Source organism: Pristiophorus japonicus, chromosome 2 (assembly GCF_044704955.1).
Source record: "Pristiophorus japonicus isolate sPriJap1 chromosome 2, sPriJap1.hap1, whole genome shotgun sequence".
Classification (NCBI taxonomy): domain Eukaryota; kingdom Metazoa; phylum Chordata; class Chondrichthyes; family Pristiophoridae; genus Pristiophorus; species Pristiophorus japonicus.
The window spans coordinates 4011755-4035592 of NC_091978.1; the positions used below are offsets into that span (position 1 = coordinate 4011755).

General features: G+C 44.9%; 1 protein-coding gene across 10 annotated transcripts in view; it reads left to right on the forward strand.

Moving 5' to 3' along the window:
• Nucleotides 1–226: 226 nt before the first annotated feature.
• The window catches only part of fbxo41 (F-box protein 41), a 248309-nt gene continuing 224697 nt past the window's right edge, over nucleotides 227–23838 (forward strand). For 8 of the 10 annotated variants that reach the window (XR_011588477.1, XM_070866554.1, XM_070866561.1 and 5 more), the window contains exon 1: nucleotides 227–305. The gene's annotated coding sequence lies outside the window, so the exon portion shown is untranslated. Of the gene's footprint in view, nucleotides 310–8980; nucleotides 9043–23838 lie in introns of those variants that run through there. The other 2 variants (XM_070866560.1, XM_070866556.1) reach the window with 2 other exon arrangements.

The window sequence follows — 23838 nt, forward strand, 5'->3', positions numbered from 1 at the left end:
ACATTCTCACATTCTCTCTCTCTCTCTATCCCTCTATCTCAATCTCTCTCTCCCTCCTTCTCTCACATTCTCTCTCTCTGGGACAATTTCTATTTTTGCTTCTCAAGCTCCGCCCACCTTCCCTCACTGCGCTCCGCGCCCATTGGTGGAGCCGAGTGTCCATCACGACAGGCTCGCGCCCTGATTGGCCGTTACGGGAGGCGGGTTGTCGGTCACAACCGGAAGTTGGGGTTTGTCTGCTTCGCGGGTCGGAAAAAATGCGAAATAAAATGAGAATGTCGACAATAATCGATTGCCGTCCGCAGGTAGGTGAGGTAATCCTGTCATAGAATATCGAGTATAATCGATTCTGCCTTAGGTTCGTGAGGTAATCCTGTCATAAAACATCGACTATAATCGAATACCGGCTCAGGTAGGTGGGCTCAGCCTTTCATAAAATATTGACTATGATCGATTCCCGTCCTCAGGTAGGTGATATAAACCTGTCATAGAATATCGAGTATAATCGATTACTGGGCTCAGGTGGGTGATATAATCCTGTCATAGAATATCGAGTATAATCGATTACTGGGCTCAGATAGGTGATATAAACCTGTCATAGAATATCGAGTATAATCGATTACTGGGCTCAGGTGGGTGATATAATCCTGTCATAGAATATCGAGTATAATCGATTACTGGGCTCAGATAGGTGATATAAACCTGTCATAGAATATCGAGTATAATCGATTACTGGGCTCAGGTGGGTGATATAATCCTGTCATAGAATATCGAGTATAATCGATTACTGGGCTCAGATATGTGATATAATCCTGTCATAGAATATCGAGTAGAATCGATTACTGGGCTCAGGTGGGTGATATAATCCTGTCATAGAATATCGAGTATAATCGATTACTGGGCTCAGGTGGGTGATATAATCCTGTCATAGAATATCGAGTATAATCGATTACTGGGCTCAGGTAGGTGATATAATCCTGTCATAGAATGTCGAGTATAATCGATTACTGCGCTCAGGTGGGTGATATAATCCTATCATAGAATATCGAGTATAATTGATTACTGCGCTCAGGTAGGTGATATAATCCTGTCATAAAATATCGAGTATAATCGATTATCGACCTATTCACAGTTTCGCACATGCGCAAAATTGACCTTTTTAGAAAAGTAATTCCTGGGCTGTGTAGGACCGGCAGAGAATGCGAAGCTTCGAAGGAATATTAGGAACCACAATTAAAGACAAATTAAACTTTCGGTACAGCAATGTGCACAGGCGCCAAAACCAAATGGGGAACTGGAGTTAGTGGGAATAACTAAAACATGGCTACGTAAAGAGCAGGACTGGCAACTAATTATTGCAACTTACAATTTAATCCGAAAGGATAGGCAGGGTGGGGTATCTGTACTAATTAGAGATAACATAATGGCAATTGAAAAAAAGAGCCATAGCTTACTAGACTTTGGAATCAAAAACACAATTTCTATATTTGCAGATGACACTAAATTGGGGGCGATAGTGAATACTGAGGAGGACTGCAACAAATGACAAGAATGCATTAATAAACATGCAGAATGGGCATATAAGTGACAAATGAAATTCAACACACAAATGTAAGGTATTACATTTTGGTAATAAAATTATGTAGGTCACATTATGACTTGGAAAATACAAATTGAAGTTGGGTAGAGTGGCAAAAGGAACTCGGAGTACAAATACACAAATTACTGAAAGTAGTGACACAGGTTAACAAGGCCATAAAAACAGCAAACAATGCACTAGGGCTTATTTCTAGAGGGATTGAATTGAAAAGTAGAGAAGTTGTGCTAAACCTGTATCGAACTTTGGTTAGACCACACTTGGAGTACAGGTACTGCATACAGTTCTGGTCGCCGTATTATAAAAAGGATATAGAGGCACTGGAGAGGGTACAAAAAAGATTTACAAGAATGATACCAGGAATGCGAGGGTTTACCTATCAGGAAAGGGTGAACAGACTGGGGACAAGAGTTTCCCATGGCTTACCGCCCGGTTTCTGGGCAGTATTGGCCATTGTGGGCGGTATTCAGGTGGGTGAAAATTTCCTTACCTGAGTTACGCCGGTGGTTTTGAGGTACCGCTGGGGAGCGGACCGCCAGCGTACACCGACCTCAGATCGCCCTGGCGCGATATTTGGCTCAACGGTGACCCGAAGGTAAGTTTAAAATATCTGCCCCCGGTGATCAGCGGAGCTGGGCAGTCGGTGAGTAGCTCTTCAAGAAAAAGTAATTGGTTTTAACTAATTATTTTAAAAATGTGTTGTGGTGATTTAGTTTTAAAGTGTCTTGGGAATGTTTTTTTACATTTTTTTAGTTGGATTTTTGAAAAATTATTTTTATTTTTCTGATAGGTCCAACCCGCAGCCTCGCGGTAAATTGTTACTGATTTTTAAAAATGTTTTCGCCCATTTTGTTTACGAACCATCCAAATTGCACTTTTTCGCCCAGAACGGGGCTTGCCGGATTTTTTTATTTTTTGGGGTAAGTTTTCGCCGGCGACAATCTTCCCAGTGTTAGCGGTGTTTTGGGCGGCGATCGGGCGCTGGCGGGCTGAGAGGAAATTTTAGCCCAGTGTCCCTTCTCTCTTGGAAAAACTAGCTGAGGGGTTGGTCCAATCGAGATCATTAAAATTCTGAAAGGTTTTTGTTAGAGTAGATAGAGAGAGAATGAGAGGGGATCTCATAGAAACGTTTAAAATTCTGACGGGATTGGACAGATTAGATGCAGGAAGAATGTTCCCGATGTTGGGGAAGTCCAGAACCAGGGGTCACAGTCTAAGGATAAGGGGTAAGCCATTTAGGACCGAGATGAGGAGAAACTTCTTCACCCAGAGAGTGGTGAACCTGTGGAATTCTCTACCACAGAAAGTTGTTGAGGCCAATTCACTAAATATATTCAAAAAGGAGTTAGATGTAGTCCTTACTACTAGGGGGATCAAGGAGTATGGCGAGAAAGCAGGAATGGCATACTGAAGTTGCATGTTCAGCCGTGAACTCATTGAATGGCGATGCAGGCTCGAAGGGCCGAATGGCCTACTCCTGCACCTATTTTCTATGTTTCTATGAGAGAGAGAGAGAGAGAGAGAGAGAGAGAGAGAGAGTGTGTTTCCACTAGTGGGGAACTGCGAGACTAGAAGCCATCGATATAAGATAATCACCAAGCAATTAAATAGTAAATTCAGAAGGAACTTCTTCACCAGAGTGGTGAGAATGTGGAACTCGCTGCCACAGGGAGTGGTTGAAGCGAATAGTATCGATGCATTTAAGGGGAGGCTAGACAAGCATATGGGGGAGAAGGGAATAGAGGGTTCTGTTGATAGATTTAGATGGAGAAAGACTGGAGGAGGCGCGAGTGGAGCATAAACACCGGCATGGACTGGTTGGGTCGAATGGCCTGTTTCTTTGTGATTTCTATCCTGTGTAATAGAAGGTTGAAAACAGAATCTATATGGATTGAAATAAAAGCTAAGAAGGGATCGATCACGCTACAGACCACCTAATAGTGGAAAGGAGGTGGAGGAAGAAATATGTCAGCAAATATGTGAAATGAGTAAATGACATAGAATGATAATCCTGGGAGATTTTAACTTGCCCCAAATAAATTAAGAGTTAGTGAAAGGGGCAGAGGGAATGGAGTCAAGTTTTCTGACGATACAAAATTGGGAGGAAAAGCAATTTGTGAGGAGGACATGAAAAATCCACAAAAGGACATAGACAGGCTCAGTGAGTGGGCAAAAATTTGGCAGATGGAGTATAATGTGGGAAAGTGTGAGGTCATGAACTTTGGCAGAAAAAAATCAAAGAGCAAGTTATTATTTAAATGGAGAAAGATTGCAAAATGCCGCAGTGCAGCAGGACCTGGGGGTACTTGTGCATGAAACACAAAAGGTTAGTATGCAGGTACAGCAAGTGATCAGGAAGGCCAATGGTATCTTGGCCTTTATTGCAAAGGGGATGGAGTATAAAAGCAGGGAAGTCTTGCTACAGTTATACAGGGTATTGGTGAGGCCACACCTGGAATACTGCGTGTAGTTTTGGTTTCCATATTTACGAAAGGATATACTTGCTTTTGGAGGCAGTTCAGAGAAAGTTCACTAGGTTGATTCCGGAGATGAGGGGGTTGACTTATGAGGAAAGGTTGAGGAGGTTGGGCCTCCACTCATTGGAATTCAGAAGAATAAGAGGTGATCTTATCAAAACGTATAAGATTATGAGGGGGCTTGACAAGGGGGATGCAGAGAGGATGTTTCAACTAAGGGGCCGCCCATTTAAAACAGAGATGAGGAGAAATTTCTTCTCTGAGGGTTGTAAATCTGTGGAATTCGCTGTCTCAGAAAGCTGTGGAAGCTGGGACATTGAATAAATTTAAGACAGAGATAGACAGTTTCTTAAACGATAAGGGGTTATGGGGAGCGGGCCGGGAAGTGGAGCTGAGTCCATGATCAGATCAGCCATGATCTTATTGAATGGCGGAGCAGGCTCGAGGGGCCTTATGGCCTACTCCTGCTCCTATTTCTTATGTTCTTATGAGTGTGCAGGAATCGTTTCTTGGACAATCTGTAAAGACAAGAGAGGGAACACTGCAGGATCGAGTAATGGGAAATCATAGGAATTTACAGCATGGAAGGAGGTCATTTCGGCCCATCGTGTCTGCGCCGGCCGATTAAGAGCTACCCAGCCTAATCCCACTTTCCAGCTCTTGGTCCGTAGCCTTGTAGCTTACAGCACTTCAAGTGCACATTCAAGTACTTTTTAAAATTTGGTGAGGGTTTCTGTCTCAACCACCCTTTCAGGCAGCGAGTTCCAGATTCCCACCACCCTCTGGATGAAGAAATTTCCCAAAAACGTCTACCAATTACTTTAAATCTATACCCCCTGGTTGTTGACCCTTCTGCTAAGGGAAATAGATCCTTCCTGTCCACTCTCATCTTGGCCCCTTATAATGTTGTACACCTCAATAAGGTCCCCTCAGCCTCCTCTGTTCCAAAGAAAACAAACCCAGCCTATCCAATTTTTCCTCATAGCTTAAATTCTCCAGTCCAGGCAACATCCTCATAAATCTCCTCTGTATCCTCTCCAGTGCAATCATATCTTTCCAGAACTGCACGCAGTACTCCAGCTGTGGCCAAGAACATAAGAACATAAGAACATAAGAACATAAGAACATAAGAACATAAGAACATAAGAACATAAGAACATAAGAACATAAGAATTAGGAACAGGAGTAGGCCATCTAGCCCCTCGAGCCTGCTCCGCCATTCAACAAGATCATGGCTGATCTGGCCGTGGACTCAGCTCCACTTACCCGCCCGCTCCCCGTAACCCTTAATTCCCTTATTGGTTAAAAATCTATCTATCTGTGATTTGAATACATTCAATGAGCTAGCCTCAACTGCTTCCTTGGGCAGAGAATTCCACAGATTCACAACCCTCTGGGAGAAGAAATTCCTTCTCAGCTCGGTTTTAAATTGGCTCCCCCGTATTTTGAGGCTGTGCCCCCTAGTTCTAGTCTCCCCGACCAGTGGAAACAACCTCTCTGCCTCTATCTTGTCTATCCCTTTCATGATTTTAAATGTTTCTATAAGATCCCCCCCTCATCCTTCTGAACTTCAACGAAGTCTTTAAGGTAACTCCCTCATCTCCAGAATCAGTCTAGTGAATCGTCTCTGTACCCCCTCTAAGGCCAGTAAATCCTTCCTTAAGTAAGGTGACGAAAACTGCATGCAGTACTCCAGGTGCGGCCTTACCAATACCCTATACAGTTGCAGAAGGACCTCCCTGCTTTTGTACTCCATCCCTCTCGCAATGAAGGCCAACATTCCATTCGCCTTCCTGATTACCTGCTGCACCTGCAAAATAACTTTTTGGGATTCATGCACAAGGACCCCCAGGTCCCTCTGCACCGCAGCATGTTGTAATTTCTCCCCATTCAAATAATATTCCCTTTTACTGTTTTTTTTTTCCCAAGGTGGATGACCTCACATTTTCCGACATTGTATTCCATCTGCCAAACCTTAGCCCATTCGCTTAACCTATCTAAATCACTTTGCAGCATCTCTGTGTCCTCTACACAACCCGCTTTCCCACTAATCTTTGTGTCATCTGCAAATTTTGTTACACTACACTCTATCCCCTCTTCCAGGTCATCTATGTATATTGTAAACAGTTGTGGTTCCAGCACCGATCCCTGTGGCACACCACTAACCACCGATTTCCAACCCGAAAAGGACCCATTTATCCCGACTCTCTGCTTTCTGTTAGCCAGCCAATTCTCAATCCATGCTAATACATTTCCTCTGACTCTGCGTATCTTTATCTTCTGCAGTAACCTTTTGTGTGGCACCTTATCGAATGCCTTTTGGAAATCTAAATACACCACATCCATCGGTACACCTCTATCCACCATGCTCGTTATATCCTCAAAGAATTCCAGTAGATTAGTTAAACATGATTTCCCCTTCATAAATCCCTGTTGCTTCTGCTTGATTGCACTATTCCTATCTAGATGTCCTGCTGTTTCTTCCTTAATGATAGCTTCAAGCATTTTCCCCACTACAGATGTTAAATTAACCGGCCTATAGTTACCTGCCTTTTGTCTGCCCCCTTTTTTAAACAGAGGCGTTACATTAGCTGCTTTCCAATCCGCTGGTACCTCCCCAGAGTCCTGAGAATTTTGCTAGATTTTAACGAATGCATCTGCTATAACTTCCGCCATCTCTTTTAATACCCTGGGATGCATTTCATCAGGACCAGGGGACTTGTCCCATTAGCCTGTCCAGCAGTACCTCCCCAGTGATAGTGAATGTCTCAAGGTCCTCCCTTCCCACATTCCCGTGACCAGCAATTTTTGGCATGGTTTTTGTGTCTTCCACTGTGAAGACCGAAGCAAAATAATTGTTTAAGGTCTCAGCCATTTCCACATTTCCCATTATTAAATCCCCCTTCTCATCTTCGAAGGGACCAACATTTACGTTAGTCACTCTCTTCCGTTTTATATACCGGTAAAAGCTTTTACTATCTGTTTTTATGTTTTGCGCAAGTTTACTTTCGTAATCTATCTTTCCTTTCTTTATTGCTTTCTTAGTCATTCTTTGCTGTCGTTTAAAATGTTCCCAATCTTCCAGTTTCCCACTAACCTTGGCCACCTTATATGCATTGGTTTTTAATTTGATACTCTCCTTTATTTCCTTGGTTATCCATGGCTGGTTATCCCTTCTCTTACCGCCCTTTTTCACTGGAATATATTTTTGTTGAGCACTATGAAAGAGCTCCTTAAAAGTCCTCCACGATTCCTCAATTGTGCCACCGTTTAGTCTGTGTTCCCAGTCTACTTTAGCTAACTCTGCCCTCATCCCACTGTAGTCCCCTTTGTTTAAGCATAGTATGCTCGTTTGAGACACTACTTCCTCACCCTCAATCTGTATTACAAATTCAACCATACTGTGATCACTCATTCCGAGAAGATCTTTTACTCGGAGATTGTTTATTATTCCTGTCTCATTACACAGGACCAGATCGAAGATGGCATGCTCTCTTGTAGGTTCTGTAACATACTGTTCTAAGAAACAGTCCCGTATGCATTCTATGAATTCCTCCTCCAGGCTACCCTGTGCGATTTGATTTGACCAATCGATATGTAGGTTAAAATCCCCTATGATTACTGCCGTTCCTTTTTCACATGTCTCCATTATTCCCTTGATTATTGTCCGCCCACCGCGAAGTTATTATTTGGGGGCCTATAAACTACGCCCACCAGTGACTTTTTCCCCTTACTATCTCTAAACTCCACCCACAATGATTCAACATTTTGTTCATTAGAGCCAATATCGTCTCTCACAACTGCCCTGATATCATCCCTTATTAACAGAGCTACACCACCTCCTTTCACTTCTTGCCTATCTTTCTGAATCGTCAGATACCCCTGTATGTTTAATTCCCAGTCTTGGCCACCCTGCAACCATGTTTCTGTAATGGCCACCAAATCATACCCATTTGTAATGATTTGTGCTGTCAACTCATTTACTTTTTCGAATGCTGCGTGCGTTTAGGTAGAGTGTTTTAATACTAGTTTTTAAACCACGATTTTTAGTTTTGACCCCTTCGGCAGCCCCTTTATCTTCATACATATTGTCCCTTCCTATCAGTTTTGGTTTACACTTACCCCAGTGCTATTCTGTTCTGTTGCCTCCTGCCTTTTGCATTCTTTCTTGGGGTCCTGTTCATCTGCGCTCTCGCCCACTCTAACTAGCTCAGAGCCCTCTCCTGGGTTCCGAATACTCATTGCCTTGAGGCACCGAGCTTACAGGCTTGCCTTTTTATTACACTTTTGCTGTACAGTGGCACTTTTTGTTTTTTGCCTTGGGTTTCTCTGCCCTCCACTTTTACTCATCTCTTTCTGTCTTTTGCTTCTGTCTCCATTTTGTTTCCCTCTGTCTCCCTGCATTGGTTCCCATCCCCCTGCCATATTAGTTTAACTCCTCCCCAACAGCACTAGCAAACACTCCCCCTAGGACATTGGTTCCGGTGTTTTATACAGTTCAAGCATAACCTCCCTGCTCTTGTATTCTGTGCTTCAACTAATAAAGGCAAGTATTCTGTATGCCTTCTTAACCACCTTATCTACCTGGCCTGCTATCTTCAGGGATCTGTGGACATGCACTCCAAAGTCCCTTTGTTCCTCTACACTTCTCAGTGTCCTACCATTTAATGTGTATTCCCTTGCCTTGTTAACGCTCCCCAAATGCATTACCTCACAGTTCTCTGGATTAAATTCCATTTGCCACTGTTCTGCCCACCTGATCAGTTGATTAATGGCCCAGAAATCCCGGTCGGCTGCTTCCCACGGGCGATCGAGGGAAAAACTTAAAGATGCGCACTTACCTGAAGCTGCTGTGCCCATGCGAGTTCCCGATCCTGAGGCCTCCACTGACTGCGCGTCGCAGCGCGTGCTCGTCAGGACACACGTAGGGCTGGAGCTGCAGTCACATGGCTGTCGGCAGCCAATCAGGTAAAGTATGTTCTCCTATCTTAACAACCCCCCCAAACACACCAAACACTAATTAAAAAATACTCCATATTTTTATTAATTTAAGTTATTTATGTGTTATTAAAAAAATATATATATTTTTCTGATTTTTTTTTAAACAAGTTTTTAAAATTATTGTTTTAAAACAAACGTACCGTAGTGGGGAGGGTTTTTAACAATAAAATGTGTTTTTATAATTTTATTTTAAAATGTTTTTGTGTATTTTAAAACTCTTACAGCTGTAACAGTTGGCTATGCGCCTGCTTTTATCGGGTGCAGAATATGAGTAAATCCCGCAATCTTACCCGTGCAAATGTCCTCACTCCCGATATACGGAGGATCTATCAAGCTCCAGCTTGACCGATCACAAAAATCGGCTTGTGCATGCGCATTGTGCGCTGAAATCCGGCTTTTGTGATGCCTTCCCGGGTCCGTACACACTCCGTACGGACCCGGGAGGCAGTAATTTCTGGGCCGATATCTTCCTGCAGTCTACAGCTTTCTTCTTCATTATCAACCACGCAGCTAATTTTTGCATCATCTGCAAACTTGGTGAGACCACACCTGGAGTACTGCGTACAGTTTTGGTCTCCATATTTAAGGAGGGATATACTTGCATTGGAGGTAGTTCAGAGAAGGTTCACTCGGTTGATTCCTGAGATGAAGGGGTTGTCTTATGAAGAAAGGTTGACCAGGTTGGGCCTGTACTCATTGGAGTTTAGAAGAATGAGAGGTGATCTTCAAACATATAAGATACTGAGGGGGCTCGACAAGGTGGATGCAGAGAGAATGTTTCCACTCATGGGGGAATCTAGAACTAGGGGGCAAAGTTTAAGAATAAGGAGTCTCTCATTTAAAACTGAGATGAGGAAGTATTTCTTCTCTGAGGGTCATAGATCTTTGGAATTCTCTGCCCCAGAGAGCTGTGGAGGCTGGATCATTGAATATATTTAAGGTGGAGATAGACAGTTTTTTGAACGATAAGGGAATAAAGGGTTATGGGGTGCGGGTAGGGAAGTGGAGCTGAGGCCAAGATCAGATCAGCCATTATCTTATTAAATGGCGGAGCAGGCTTGAGGGGCCAAATGGCTAACTGCTGCTCCTATTTCTTCGGTTTTTATGTAAACTCAATATAGTTGGATTTTCAAAAGGCCTTCGATGAGGTACCGAGTAGAATACTTACGGCTAAGGTTAGAACATGTAGAGTCAGGGGACAAGTAGCAGAATGATAGAGGAGGTACGAGAAAAGCTCGCTGTGCATAAAGTAGATCAGTCATCAGGACCGGATGGGATTCATCCTAAGATGCTGAGGGAAGTAAAGGTGGAAATTGCAGAGGTACTGGCCAAAATCTTACAATCCTTCTTAGATACGGGGGTGGTGCCAGAGGACTAAAGAATTGTGAATCTTACACTCTTATTCAAAAAAGGGTGTAAGGATAACCCAGTAACTACAGGCCGGTCAGTTTAACCCCGGTAATGGGCAAGCTTCTGGAAACGATAATCCGGGACAAAATTAACAGTCACTTAGACATGTATGGATTATTTAAGGAAAGGCAAATCGTGTTTTACTAACTTGTTTTTTGATGAGGTAACAGAGAGGGATGATGAGGGCAGTGCAGTTGTTGTAGAAACATAGAAAATAGGTGCAGGAGTAGGCCATTCGGCCTTTCGAGCCTGCACCGCCATTCAGTCAGTTCATGGCTGAACATGCAACTTCAGTACCCCATTCCTGCTTTCTTGCCAAACCCCTTGATCCCCCTAATAGTAAGGACTGCATTGTGGTGTACATGGATTTCCAAAAGGCATTGGATAAAGTGCCACAGAATAGGCTTGGCAGCAGAGTTGAAGGCCATGGAATATTATTTTTTTACCATTTTTCCCTACTCTGACCCTATTTGCTGGTGCACTCTTATGTTTGTACGCTCTGCCCCTTCCTGTCACACTGGTTATTATTACCCCTATCGCTACCCTGCATTATTGCCTTGTGCTTTCTCTCTAACTTTCTAAATTTCCCCTCACCTGAACCCTCACCCCCACTATTTTGTTTAAATCCCTATCTACAGCCCCAGTTATTCGATTCACCAGGACATTGGTCCCAGCCTGGTTCAAGTGAAGCCCGTCCCAACGGAACAGCTCCCTCTTATCCCAGTACTGGTGCCAGTGCCCCAGGAATTGAAACCCATTTCTCCCACACCAGTCTTTGAGCCATGTGTTCATCTCTCTTATTGACCCTATGCCAATTTGCTCGTGGCTCAGGTAGTAATCCAGAGATTATTACCTTCTGCTTTTTAATTTAGCCCCTAATGCTCATACTCCCTCAGCAGACCCTCTTTCATTGTTCTACCTATGTCATTGATACTTATGTGAACCACGACAACTGGATCTTTCCCCTCCACTCCAAGTTCCTCTCCAGCCCCGAGGAGATGTCCTTAACCCTGGCATCGGGCAGACAACACAGCCTTCAGGACTCACGCTCTCGGCTGCAGAGAACTGTATCTAACCCCCTAATGGTACTGTCCCCTACCACTACAATGTTTCTTTAGAAACATAGAAAATAGGTGCAGGAGTAGGCCATTCGGCCCTTCGAGCCTGCACTGCCATTCAATAAGATCATGGCTGATCATTCCCTCAGTACTCCTTTCCTGCTTTCTCTCCATACCCCTTGATCCCTTTAGCCGTAAGGGCCATATCTAACTCCCTCTTGAATATATCCAATGAACTGGCATCAACAACTCTCTGCGGCAGGGAATTCCACAGGGTAACAACTCTCTGAGTGAAGAAGTTTCTACTCATCTCAGCCCTAAATGGCCTACCCCTTATCCTAAGACTATGTCCCCTGGTTCTGGACGTCCCCAACATCGGGAACATTCTTCCTGCATCTAACCTGTCCATTCCCGTCAGAATCTTGTATGTTTCTATGAGATCCCCTCTCGTCCTTCTAAACTCCAGTGAATAAAGGCCCAGTTGATCCAGTTTCTCCTCGTATGACAGTCCAGCCATCCCTGGAATTAGTCTGGTGAACCTTCGCTGCACTCCCTCAATAGCAAGAACATCCTTCCTCAGATTAGGAGACCAAAACTGAACACAATATTCCAGGTGAGGCCTCACCAAGGCCCTGTACAACTGCAGTAAGACCTCCCTGCTTCTATACTCAAATCCTCTCGCTATGAAGGCCAACATACCATTTGCCTTCTTCACCGCCTGTTGTACCTGCATGCCAACCTTCAATGACTGATGTATCATGACACCCAGGTCTTGCTGCACCTCCCCTTTTCCTAATCTGCCACCATTCAGATAATCTACCTTTGTGCTTTTGCCACCAAAGTGGATAACCTCACATTTATCCACATTATACTGCATCTGCCATGCATTTGCCCACTCACCTAACCTGTCCAATCACCCTGCAGCCTCTTGGCGTCCCCCTCACAGCTCACACCGCCACCCAGTTTAGTGTCATCTGCAAACTTGGAGATATTACACTAAATTCCTTCATCCAAATCATTAATGTCTATTGTAAAGAGCTGGGGTCCCAGCACTGAGCCCTGCGGCACCCCACTAGTCACTGCCTGCCATTCTGAAAAGGACCTGTTTATTCCGACTCTCTGCTTCCTGTCTGCCAACCAGTTCTCTAACTTTTTACTCACCTCCCACTTGAATGGCGCCCTGTACCACGGTTCTATGGTCAGTTTGCTCTTCCTCCCTGCAGTCCCTGCTCTCGTTCACACAGGCTGCAAGGGCTGAGGCTCCTCCAATGCTACCTTCTGGATCCCCATACCTGCCTCACTCATAGTCACACCCTCCTGTCCCTGACCACACACCAAATCTGAAGTATTTAACCTACGGGGTGCGACTGGTAACTTTCTCCCTCCCTAATGTATTGCAGTGTCCGAAGCTCTGACTCCAGCTCATCAAACCTGAGCCGAAGTTCCTCGAACCACCAACACTTACTCATCATCACTAAGGAATAACCTTCCAGAAATACTAGGAAACCGAGGGTCTAGCGAAAAGGAGGAACTGAAGGAAATCCTTATTAGTCAGGATTTTGTGTTAGGGAAATTGATGGGATTGAAGGTGGATAAATCCCCAGGGCCTGATAGGCTGCATCCCAGAGTACTTAAGGAAGTGGCCCTAGAAATAGTCGATGCATTGGTGATCATTTTCCAACATTCGATTGACTCTGGATCAGTTCCCATGGACTGGAGGGTAGCTAATGTAGCACCACTTTTTAAAAAAGGAGGGAGAGAGAAAACGGAATTATAGACCGGTTAGCCTGACATCGGTGCTGGGGAAAATGTTGGAATCAATTATTAAAGATGAAATAGCAGTGCATTTGGAAAGCAATGACAGGATCGGTCCAAGACAGCATGGATTTATGAAAGGGAAATCATGCTTGATAAATCTTCTGGAATTTTCTGAGGATGTAACTAGTAGAGTGGACAAGGGAGAACCAGTGGATGTGGTGTATTTGGACTTTCAAAAGGCTTTTGACAAGGTCCCACACAAGAGATTGGTGTGCAAAATTAAAGCACATGGTATTGGGGGTAATGTATTGACGTGGATAGAGAACTGGTTGGCAGACAGGAAACAGAGAGTCGGAATAAACGGGTCCTTTTCAGAATGGCAGGCAGTGACCAGTGGGGTGCCGCAGGGTTCAGTGCTGGGACCCCAGCTATTTACAATATACGTCAATGATTTAGATTAAGGAATTGAATGTAATATCTCCAAGTTTGCAGATGACACTAAGCTGGGTGGCGGTGTGAGCTGTGAGGAGGATGCTAAGAGGCTGCAGGGTGACTTGGACAGGTTAGGTGAGTGGGCAAATGCATGACAGATGCAGTATAATGTGGATAAATGTGAGGTTATCCACTTTGGTGGCAAAAACGCGAAGACAGAATATTATCTGAATGGTGACAGATTAGGAAAAGGGGAGGTGCAACGAGACCTGGGTGTCATGGTACATCAGTCATTGAAGTTTGGCATGCAGGTACAGCAGGCGGTGAAGAAGGCAAATGGCATGTTGGCCTTCATAGCTGGAGGATTTGAGTATAGGAGCAGGGAGGTCTTACTGTAGTTTTACAGGGCCTTGGTGTGGCCACACCTGGAATATTGTGTTCAGTTTTGGTCTCCTAATCTGAGGAAGGACGTTCTTACTATTGAGGGAGTACTGCGAAGGTTCACCAGATTGATTCCCGGGATGGCATATGAGGGGCGACTGGATCAACTGGGCTTGTATCCACTGGAGTTGAGAAGAATGAGAGGGGATCTCATAGAAACATATAAAATTCTGATGGAATTGGACTGGTTAGAGGCAGGAAGAATGTTCCCGTTGCTGGGGAGTTCCAGAACCAGGGTTCACAGTCTAAGAATAGGGGCATTTGGGACCGAGATGAGGAGAAACTTCTTCACTCGGAGAGTGGTTAACCTGTGGAGTTCTCTACCGCAGATAGTTGTTGAGGCCAGTTCGTTAGATATATTCAAAAAGGAGTTAGATATGATCCTTGCGGCCAAATGGATCAAAGGGTATGGAGAGAAAGCAGGAAAGGGGTACTGAGGTTGAATGATCAGCCATGATCTTGTTGAATGGCGGTGCAGGCTTGAGGGGCTGAATGGCCTGCTCCTGCACCTAATTTCTATGTTTCTAAAAGGGACAGTGCAGCATGGATACGGATTGTCTCAGTGGCAGGAAACAGAGAGTAGTGGTGAACGGTTGTTTCTGGGACTGGAGGAAGTTATACAGTGGTGTTCCCCAGGGGTCAGTACCAGGACCACTGCTTTTCCTGATATATATTAATGACTTGGATGTGGGTGTACAGGGCACAATTTCAAAACTTGCAGATGACACAAAACTTGGAAGTATAGTGAACAGTGAGGAGGGTAGTGATAGACTTCAGGACGGCATAGACAGGCCGGTGGAATGGGCGGGCACGTGGCAGATGAAATTTAATGCAGAAAAGTGCAAAGTGATACATTTTGGTGGGAAGAACGAGGAGAGGATATATAAACTAAAGGGTATAATTCACAAAGGTGGTGCATGAACAGAGAGACCGGGGGTATATTTTCACAAATCATTGAAGGTGGCAGGGCAGGTTGAGAAAATAGTTCGAAAAGCATAATGGATCCTAGACTTCATAAATAGAGGCATAAGAGTACAAAAGCAAGGAAGTTATGATGAACCTTTATAAAACACTGGTTTGGTCTCCACCAGTTGCACCCTCTGGTGGTACAAGCATAGTGTATACAGTGTGAAGGTACATCCAGCAGTCTTATGTAACTGGTAGTATACTTGTATTATACATGCACAACACTCATCTCCGTCTTAAATGACCAACCCATTATCCTGAGACTGTGCCCCCTAGTTCTAGACTCTCCAGCCCGGGGGAAACAACCTCTCGGCACCTACCCTGTTAATCCCCCTCAGAATCTTATGTGTTTCGATGACATTCATCATATCTTAGACAGTCCCTCGGAATCGAGAAAGTCTTGCTTCCACTCTAAAAATGAGTTTTTCGGTTGAATGAACAGTCCAATACGAGAGCCATAATCCCTGTCACAGGTGAGTCAGATAGTCGTTGAGGGAAAGGATGGGTGGGACTGGTTTGCCGCACACTTTTTCCGCTGCCTGCGCTTGGTTTCCGCATGGTCGCGGCAATGAGACTCAAGGTGCTCAGCACCCTCCCGGATGTACTTTCTCCACTTAGGGCGGTCTTTGGCCAGGGACTCCCAGGTATTGCAAGAAGGCTTTGAGAGTGTCCTTGTAACACTTCCGCTGCCCACCTATGGCTCGTTTGCCGTGAAGGAGTTCCGAGGCTAGCGCTGGCTTTGGGAGTCTCGTGTCTGGCATGCGAACAGTGTGGTCTGCCCAGCGAAGCTGATCGAGTGTGGTCAGTGCTTCAATGCTGGGGATTTTGGCCTGTTCGAGGACGCTAACGTTGGCGCGTTTGTTCTCCCAGAGGATTGGCAGGATCTTGCGGAGACATCGTTGGTGGTATTTCTCCAGCGACTTGAGGTGTCTACTGTATATCGTCCATGTCTCTGAGCCATACAGGAGGGTGGGTATTACTACAGCCCTGTCTACACCTCAAGTCGCTGGAGATATATCACCAACGATGTCTCCGCAAGATCCTGCAAATCCCCTGGGAGGACAGGCGCACCAACATCAGTGTCCTCGACCAGGCTAACATCCCCAGTATTGAAGCACTGACCACACATGATCAGCTTCGCTGGGCAGGCCACATAGTTTGCATACCACATACGGGACTCCCTAAGCAAATGCTTTATGCAGAGCTCCTTCATGGTAAATGAGCCAAAGGAGTACAGCGGAAACGTTATAAGGACACCCTCAAAACCTCCCTGGTAAAGTGCGACATCACCACTGACATCTGGGAGACCCTGGCCAAAGACCGTCCGAGGTGGAGAAAGTACATCTGGGAGGGCGTTGAGCTCTTCGAGTCTCAACACAAAGAGCGTGAAGAGGTCAAGCACAGGCAGCGGAAGGAGCGCGCGACAAACCAGCCCCACCGACCCTTCCCTCGACGAATATCTGTCCCACCTGTAACAGGGTCTGTGGCTCTCGTATCGGACTGTTCAGCCATTAAAGAACTCACTTTGGGAGTGGAAGCAAGTCTTCCTCGATTCCGAGGGACTGCCTATGATGATGATGATGATGAGACCATAAGCTTGGTGGCAGATTTGAGGGCCTGATCCTCGAACACTCTCTTCCTCAGGCGGCCGAAGGCTGCACTGGCGCACTGGAGGCGGTGTTGAATCTCGTCATCAATGTCTGCTCTTGTTGATAAGAGGCTCCCGAGGTATTGGAAATGGGCCATGGATCTTGATGCCTGGGGGGGCAGTGCTGCATGGCGAGGACAGGTTGGTGAAGGACCCCCTTGTCTTACGGATATTTAGTGTAAGGCCCATGCCTTCGTACGCCTCGGTGAAGATGACATTACAGATGCATCAGCGATGGGTAGATTGGTGAGGACGAGGTCAAGTAATGGTGCTACCGAGCCACTCTCGGTGATAATCACTGAAGTCCCCCACCCAGAGTACATTCTGTGGCCTTGTTGCCCTCGGTGCTTCTTCCAAGTGGTGTTCAACATGGAGGATACTGATTCCTCAGCTGAGGGAGGGCAGGAGGTGGTAATCAGCAGCAGGTTTCCTTGCACATGTTTTACCTGTTGCCAGGAGAGTATGACTATTTTAGGCTGTTGCATGACTAGGCTGTGGGGCAGCTTTGCCAATTTTGGCACATGTTCCCAGATGTTCATGAGGAGGACTTTGCTGGCAAGGCCTGTATTTAATTCCCATCACTAATTGCACCTTGAGAAGTTATGGTGAGCCCCCGCCTTGAACCGCTGCAGTCCGTGAGGTGAAGGTAGACCCACAGTGCTGTTGGGGAGGGAGTTCCAGGAGTTTGACCCAGCGACGATGAAGGAACGGTAGGATAACTGAAGTCAGAGCTCCCTCGATGATGAAACATATATAGAAAGACCAGAGAAGTGAAAAAGAAACTCAAAGGGGCAGAGAGGGTATGAGAATAGAATGGCAGGCAACATAAAAGGGAATCCTAAAGTCTTCTATAGGCTTATAAATAGTAAATAGTCAGAGGAGAGGGGGGGGGAGTGGGGCCAATTAGGGACCAAAAAGGAGACCTACACATGGAGGCTGAGGGACTAAATGAGGACTTTGCATTTGTCTTCACCAAGGAAGAGGATTGCTGCCATAGACATAATGAAGGAGGAGGTAGTGGAGACACTTGATGGGATAAAAATTGATCAAGAGGTATTAGAAAGGCTGGCTGTTCTTAAAGTGGATAAATCACCAGGAGCAGATGGGATGCATCCTAGGATGGTGAGGGATCTGAGGGCGGAAATCACGGAGGTATTGATCTGAGGGCGGAAATCACGGAGGTATTGATCCTTCTTAGATCCAGGGGTGGTGCCAGAGGACTGGAGAATTACAAATGTTACAGGATAAACCCAGCAACTACAGGCCGCTTAGTTTAACCTCGGTAGTGGGGAAGCTTTGAGAAACAGTGATCAGGAACATAATTAACAGTCACTTGGATAGGGGTGGATTAATGAAGGAAAGCCAGCACGGATTTGTTAAAGGCAAATCTTATTCAAACAACTTGATTTGAGTTTTTTGATGAGGTAACAGGGAGGGTTGATGAGGGCAGTGCAGTTGGTATGGTGTACATGGATTTCCAAAAGGTGTTCGATAAAGTGCCACACAATAGGCATAGCAGCAAAGTTGAAGGCCATGGAATAAAAGGGACAGTGGCAGCATGGATACGGATTGTCTCGGTGACAGGAAACAGAGAATAGTGGTGAACGGTTGTTTCTGGGACTGGAGGAAGGTATATAGTGGTGTTCCCCAGGGGTCGGTACCAGGACCACTGCTTTTCCTGATATATATTAATGACTTGGATGTGGGTGTACAGGGCACAATTTCAAGACTTGCAGATGCCACAAAACTTGGAAGTATAGTGAACAGTGAGGAGGATAGCGATAGACTTCAGGAAGATATAGACAGGTTGGTGGAATGGGCGTTCACGTGACAGGTGAAGTTTAATCAGAAAAGTGTGAAGTGATGCATTTTGATAGAAAGACTGAGAAGAATATAATATAAGAATGTAAGAATTAGGAGCAGGATTAGGACACTCGCCACCTCGAGCTGCTCCGCCATTCAATAAGATCATGGCTGATCTTCTACCTCAAAACTATCCCCATATCCCTTGATCCTTCAATATCCAAAAATCTATCTATTTCTGTCTTGAATATACTCAAAGACTGAGCCTCCACAGCCCACTGGGGCAGAGAATTCCAAAGATTTATCACCCTCTGAGTGAAGAAGTTTCTTCTTATCTCAGTCCTAAATGGCTGATCCCTTATTATGAGACTGTAACCCCTGGTTCTAGACTCCTCAGCCAGAGGCAACATCTACCCTGTCAGAAATGTGTATGTTTCAGTGAGATCAGGCCTAGTCTACTCAACCTCTCCTCCGAGGACAACCCCCCCCCCCCCCCATCCCAGGAATCGGTCTGGTGGGCCTTCGTTGCACTCCCTCTGCGGCAAATATATCCTTCATATCATAGAATCATAGAAATGTAAAGCACAGAAGGAGACCATTTCAGCCCATCGTGTCTGCGCCGGCCGACCAAGAGCTATCCAACCTAATCCCACTTTCCAGCTCTTGGTTCGTAGCCCTGCAGGTTATAGCACTTTAAATGCACAACCAAGTATCTTTTAAATGTGGTGAAGCTTTCTGCCTCTACCACCCTTTCAGGCAGTGAATTCCACCCTCTAGTTGAAGACATTTCCCCTCCATATCCTCTCTAAACTTGCCCCCAATTACTATAAATCTATGCCCCCTGATTGTTGACCCCTCTGCCAAGGGAAACAGGTCCTTCCTATCCACTCTATCCAGGCCCCTCATAATTTTATACACCTCAATCAGGTCTCCCCTCACCCTCCTCTATTCCAAAGAAAACAGTCCCAGCATATCCAATCTTTCCTTTATAGTCAAGATTCTCCAGTCCAGGCAACATTCTTGTAAATCTCCTCTGCACCCTTTCCAGTGCAATCACATCTTTCCTGTAACGTGGTGACCAGAACTGCACACAGTACTTCAGCTGCGGCCTAACCAGTGTTTTATACAGTTCAAGCATAACCTCCTTGCTCTTGTATTCCATGTCTTGACTTGTAAAGCCAAGTATTCCATATGTCTTCTTAACCACCTTATCTACCTGGCCTGCTACCTTCAGATATCTGTGGACATGCACTCCAAGGTCCCTTTGTTCCTCTACACTTTTTAGTGTCGTACTATTTAATGTGTATTCCCTTGCCTTGTTAGACCTCTCCAAATGCATTACCTCACACTTCTCCAGATTGAATTCCATTTGCCACTGTTCTGCCCACCTGACCAGTTCATTGATATCTTCCTGCAGTCCGCAGCTTTCTTCTTCATTATCAATCACACAGCCTAGTTTAGTGTTATCTGCAAACTTCTTAATCATACCTCCAACATTTAAGTCCAAGTCATTGATGTATACCACAAAAAGCAAGGGACCTAGCACTGAGCCCTGTGGAACCCCACTGGAAACAGCCTTCCAGTCACAAAAATACCCATCAACCATTACACTTTGCTTCCTGCCTCTGAGCCAATTTTGGATCCAACTTGCCACTATGCCCTGGATCCCATGTGCTTTTACTTTCGTGACTAGTTTGCCATGTGGGACCTTATCAAAAGCTTTGCTAAAATCCATATACACTACATCATACGCACTGCCCTCATCGACCCTCCTGGTTACCTCCTCAAAAAATTCAATCAAGTTAGTCAGACACGACCTTCCCTTAACAAATCCATGCTGACTAAAATCTATGCCCCCTAGATATTGACCTCTCTGCTAAGACGAATAGGTCCTTCTTATCCACTCTTATCTACTGAACGGTGGATGGAAGCATTCTGAAAAGAGTAAATTTAAAAGCAGCAAGAGAACTTCCAAGGCTCCAGAGCAGACCAGAGGTTTGGGTAAAAATAAGCCGAGTGGCTCAGGAACAAAGGTAATCAGTGAATAAGGTGACATCAGGGAAAAATAGAAAAAAGTCAAAGCTAAAGACACTATATCTGAATGCGCAAAGCATTCGCAATAAAATAGTTGAATCAATAGTGCAGATAGAAATTAATGGGTTTGATCGGAGATAAGAACGTAAGAAATAGGAGCAGGAGTAGGCCACCTGGCCCTCGAGCCTGCTCCGCCATTTAATAAGATCATGGCTGATTCGATCATGGTTTCAGCTCCACTTCCCTGCTCGCTCCCCATAACCCTTCACTCTCTTATCGCTCAAAAATCTGTCTATCTCCCAGCTTCCACAGCTCTCTGGGGAATATAATCCACAGATTTACAACCCTCTGAGAGAAGAAATTTCTCCTCAATTGGAAAATGACCCATTTATCCCGACTCTGTTTGTTTTCTGTTAGTTAGTCAATCCTTTATCCATGCTAATATATTGCCCCCAACCCCGTGAATTTTTATCTTGTACGGTATCCTTTTATGTGGCACCTTATCGAGTGCCTTCTGGAAATCCAAATACACCACATCCAGTGGTTCCCCCTTTATCCACCCTGCTCATTACATCCTCAAAGAACTCTAGCAAGTTCATCAAACATGATTTCCCTTTCATAAAACCATGCTGACTGCTTGATTGAATTATGCTTTTCCAAATGTCCTGCTACTGCTTCCTTAATAACGGACTGCAGCATTTTCCCAATGACAGATGTTAGGTTAACTGGTCTGTAGTTTCCTGCTTTTTGTCTGCCTCCTTTTTTAAATAGTGACGTTACATTTGCGGTTTTTCAATCTGCTGGGACCTCCCCAGAATCCAGGGAATTTTGGTAAATTACAACTAATGCATCCACTATCTCTATAGCCACTTCTCTTAAGATCCTAGGACGTAAGCTATCAGGTCCGGGGGACGTCTGCTTTTAGTCCCATTATTTTACCAAGTACTACTTCTTTAGTGATCGTGATTGTATTAAGTTCCTCCCGACTTATAGCCCTTTGATTATCCACTATTGGGAACGGTATGAGACGTGAATTGGCTAGGATAGACTGGAGAATGATACTTAAAGGGTTGACGGTGGATAGGCAGTGGCAGACATTTAAAGATCACATGGATGAACTACAACAATTTTACATCCCTGTGTGGCGTAAGAATAAAAAAGGGAAGGTGGCTCAACCGTGGCTAACAAGGGAAATTAGGGAAAGTGTTAAATCCAAGGAAGAGGCATATAAATTGGCTAGAAAAAGCAGAAAACCTGAGGACTGGGAGAAATTTAGAATTCAGCAGAGGAGGACTAAGGGTTTAATTAGGAAAATAGAATATGAGAGTAAGCTTGCAGGGAACATAAAAACTGACTGCAAAAGCTTCCATAGATATGTGAAGAGAAAAAAAATAGTGAAGACTAATGTAGGTCCCTTGCAGTCAGAATCAGGTGAATTCATAATGGGGAACAAGGAAATGGCAGACCAATTGAACAAATACTTTGGTTCTGTCTTCACTAAGGAAGACATGAATAACCTCCCGAAAATACTAGGGGACTGAGGGTCTAGCGAGAAGGGGGAACTGAGGGATATTCTTATTCGTCAGGAAATGGTGTTAGGGAAATTGAAGGAACTGAAGGCCGATAAATCCCCAATGCCTGATAGTCTGCATCCCAGAGTACTTAAGGAAGTGGCCCTAGAAATAGTAGATGCATTGGTGATCATTTTCCAACATTCTATCGACTCTGGATCAGTTCCTATGGACAGGAGGGTAGCTAACGTAACCCCACTTTTTTTAAAAAAGGAGGGAGAGAGAAAACAGCCTGACATTGGTAGTGGGGAAAATGCTGGAATTAATTATTAAAGCTGTAATAGCAGCGCATTTGGAAAGCAGTGACAGGATCGGTCCAAGTCAGCATGGATTTATGAAAGGGAAATCATGCTTGACAAATCTTCTGCAGTTTTTTGAGGATGTAACTGGTAGAGTGGACAAGGGAGAATCGGTGGATGTGGTGTATTTGGACTTTCAAAAGACTTTTGACAAGGTCCCACACAAGAGATTAGTGTGCAAAATTAAAGCACATGGTATTGGGGGTAATGTATTGATGTGGATAGAGAACTGGTTGGCAGACAGGAAGCAAAGAGTGGGAATAAACGGGTCCTTTTCAGAATGGCAGGCAGTGACTAGTGGAGTGCCGCAGGGTTCATTGCTGGGACCCCAGCTATTTACAATATACATTGATGATTTAGACGAAGGAATTGAATGTAATATCTCCAAGTTTGCATATGACACTAAGCTGGGTGGCAGTGCGAGCTGCGAGGAGGATGCAAAGAGGCTGCAGGGGGACTTGGACAAGTTAGGTGAATGGGCAAATGCATGGCAGATGCAGTATACTGTGGATAAATGTGAGATTATCCACTTTGGTGGCAAAAACAGGAAGGCAGATTAGTATCGAAATGATGACCGATGAGTAAAAGGGGAGGTGCAAAGAGACCGGGGTGTCATGGTACATCAGTCATTGAAAGTTGGCATGCAGGTACAGCAGGCAGTAAAGAAAGCAAATGGCATGATGGCCTTCATAGCGAGGGGATTTGAGTATAGGAACAGGGAGGTCTTACTACAGTTGTATAGGGCCTTGGTGAGACCACACCTGGAATATTGTGTTCAGTTTTGGTCTCCTAATCTGAGGAAGGACGTTCTTGCTATTGAGGGAGTGCAGCGAAGGTTCACCAGACTGATTCCCGGGATGGCAGGACTGACATATGAGGAAAGACTGGATCAACTGGGCTTATACTCACTGGAATTTAGAAGAATGAGAGGGGATCTCATAGAAACATATAAAATTCTGATGGGATTGGACAGGTTAGATGCAGGAAGAATGTTCCCGATGTTGGGGAAGTCCAGAACCAGGGGTCACAGTCTAAAGATAAGGGGTAAGCCATTTAGGACCGAGATGAGAAGAAATGTTTTCACCCAGAGAGTGGTGAACCTGTGGAATTCTCTACCACAGAAAGTTATTGATTCCAGTTAGTTGGACATATTCAAAAGGGAGTTAGATATGGCCCTTGCGGCCAAAGGGATCAGGGGGTATTGAGAGAAAGCAGGAAAGGGGTACTGAGGTGAATGATCAGCCATGATCTTATTGAATGGTGGTGCAGGCTCGAACGGCTGAATGGCCTACTCCTGCACCTATTTTCTATGTTTTTAGTGTCTTCTACCGTGAAGACCTGTA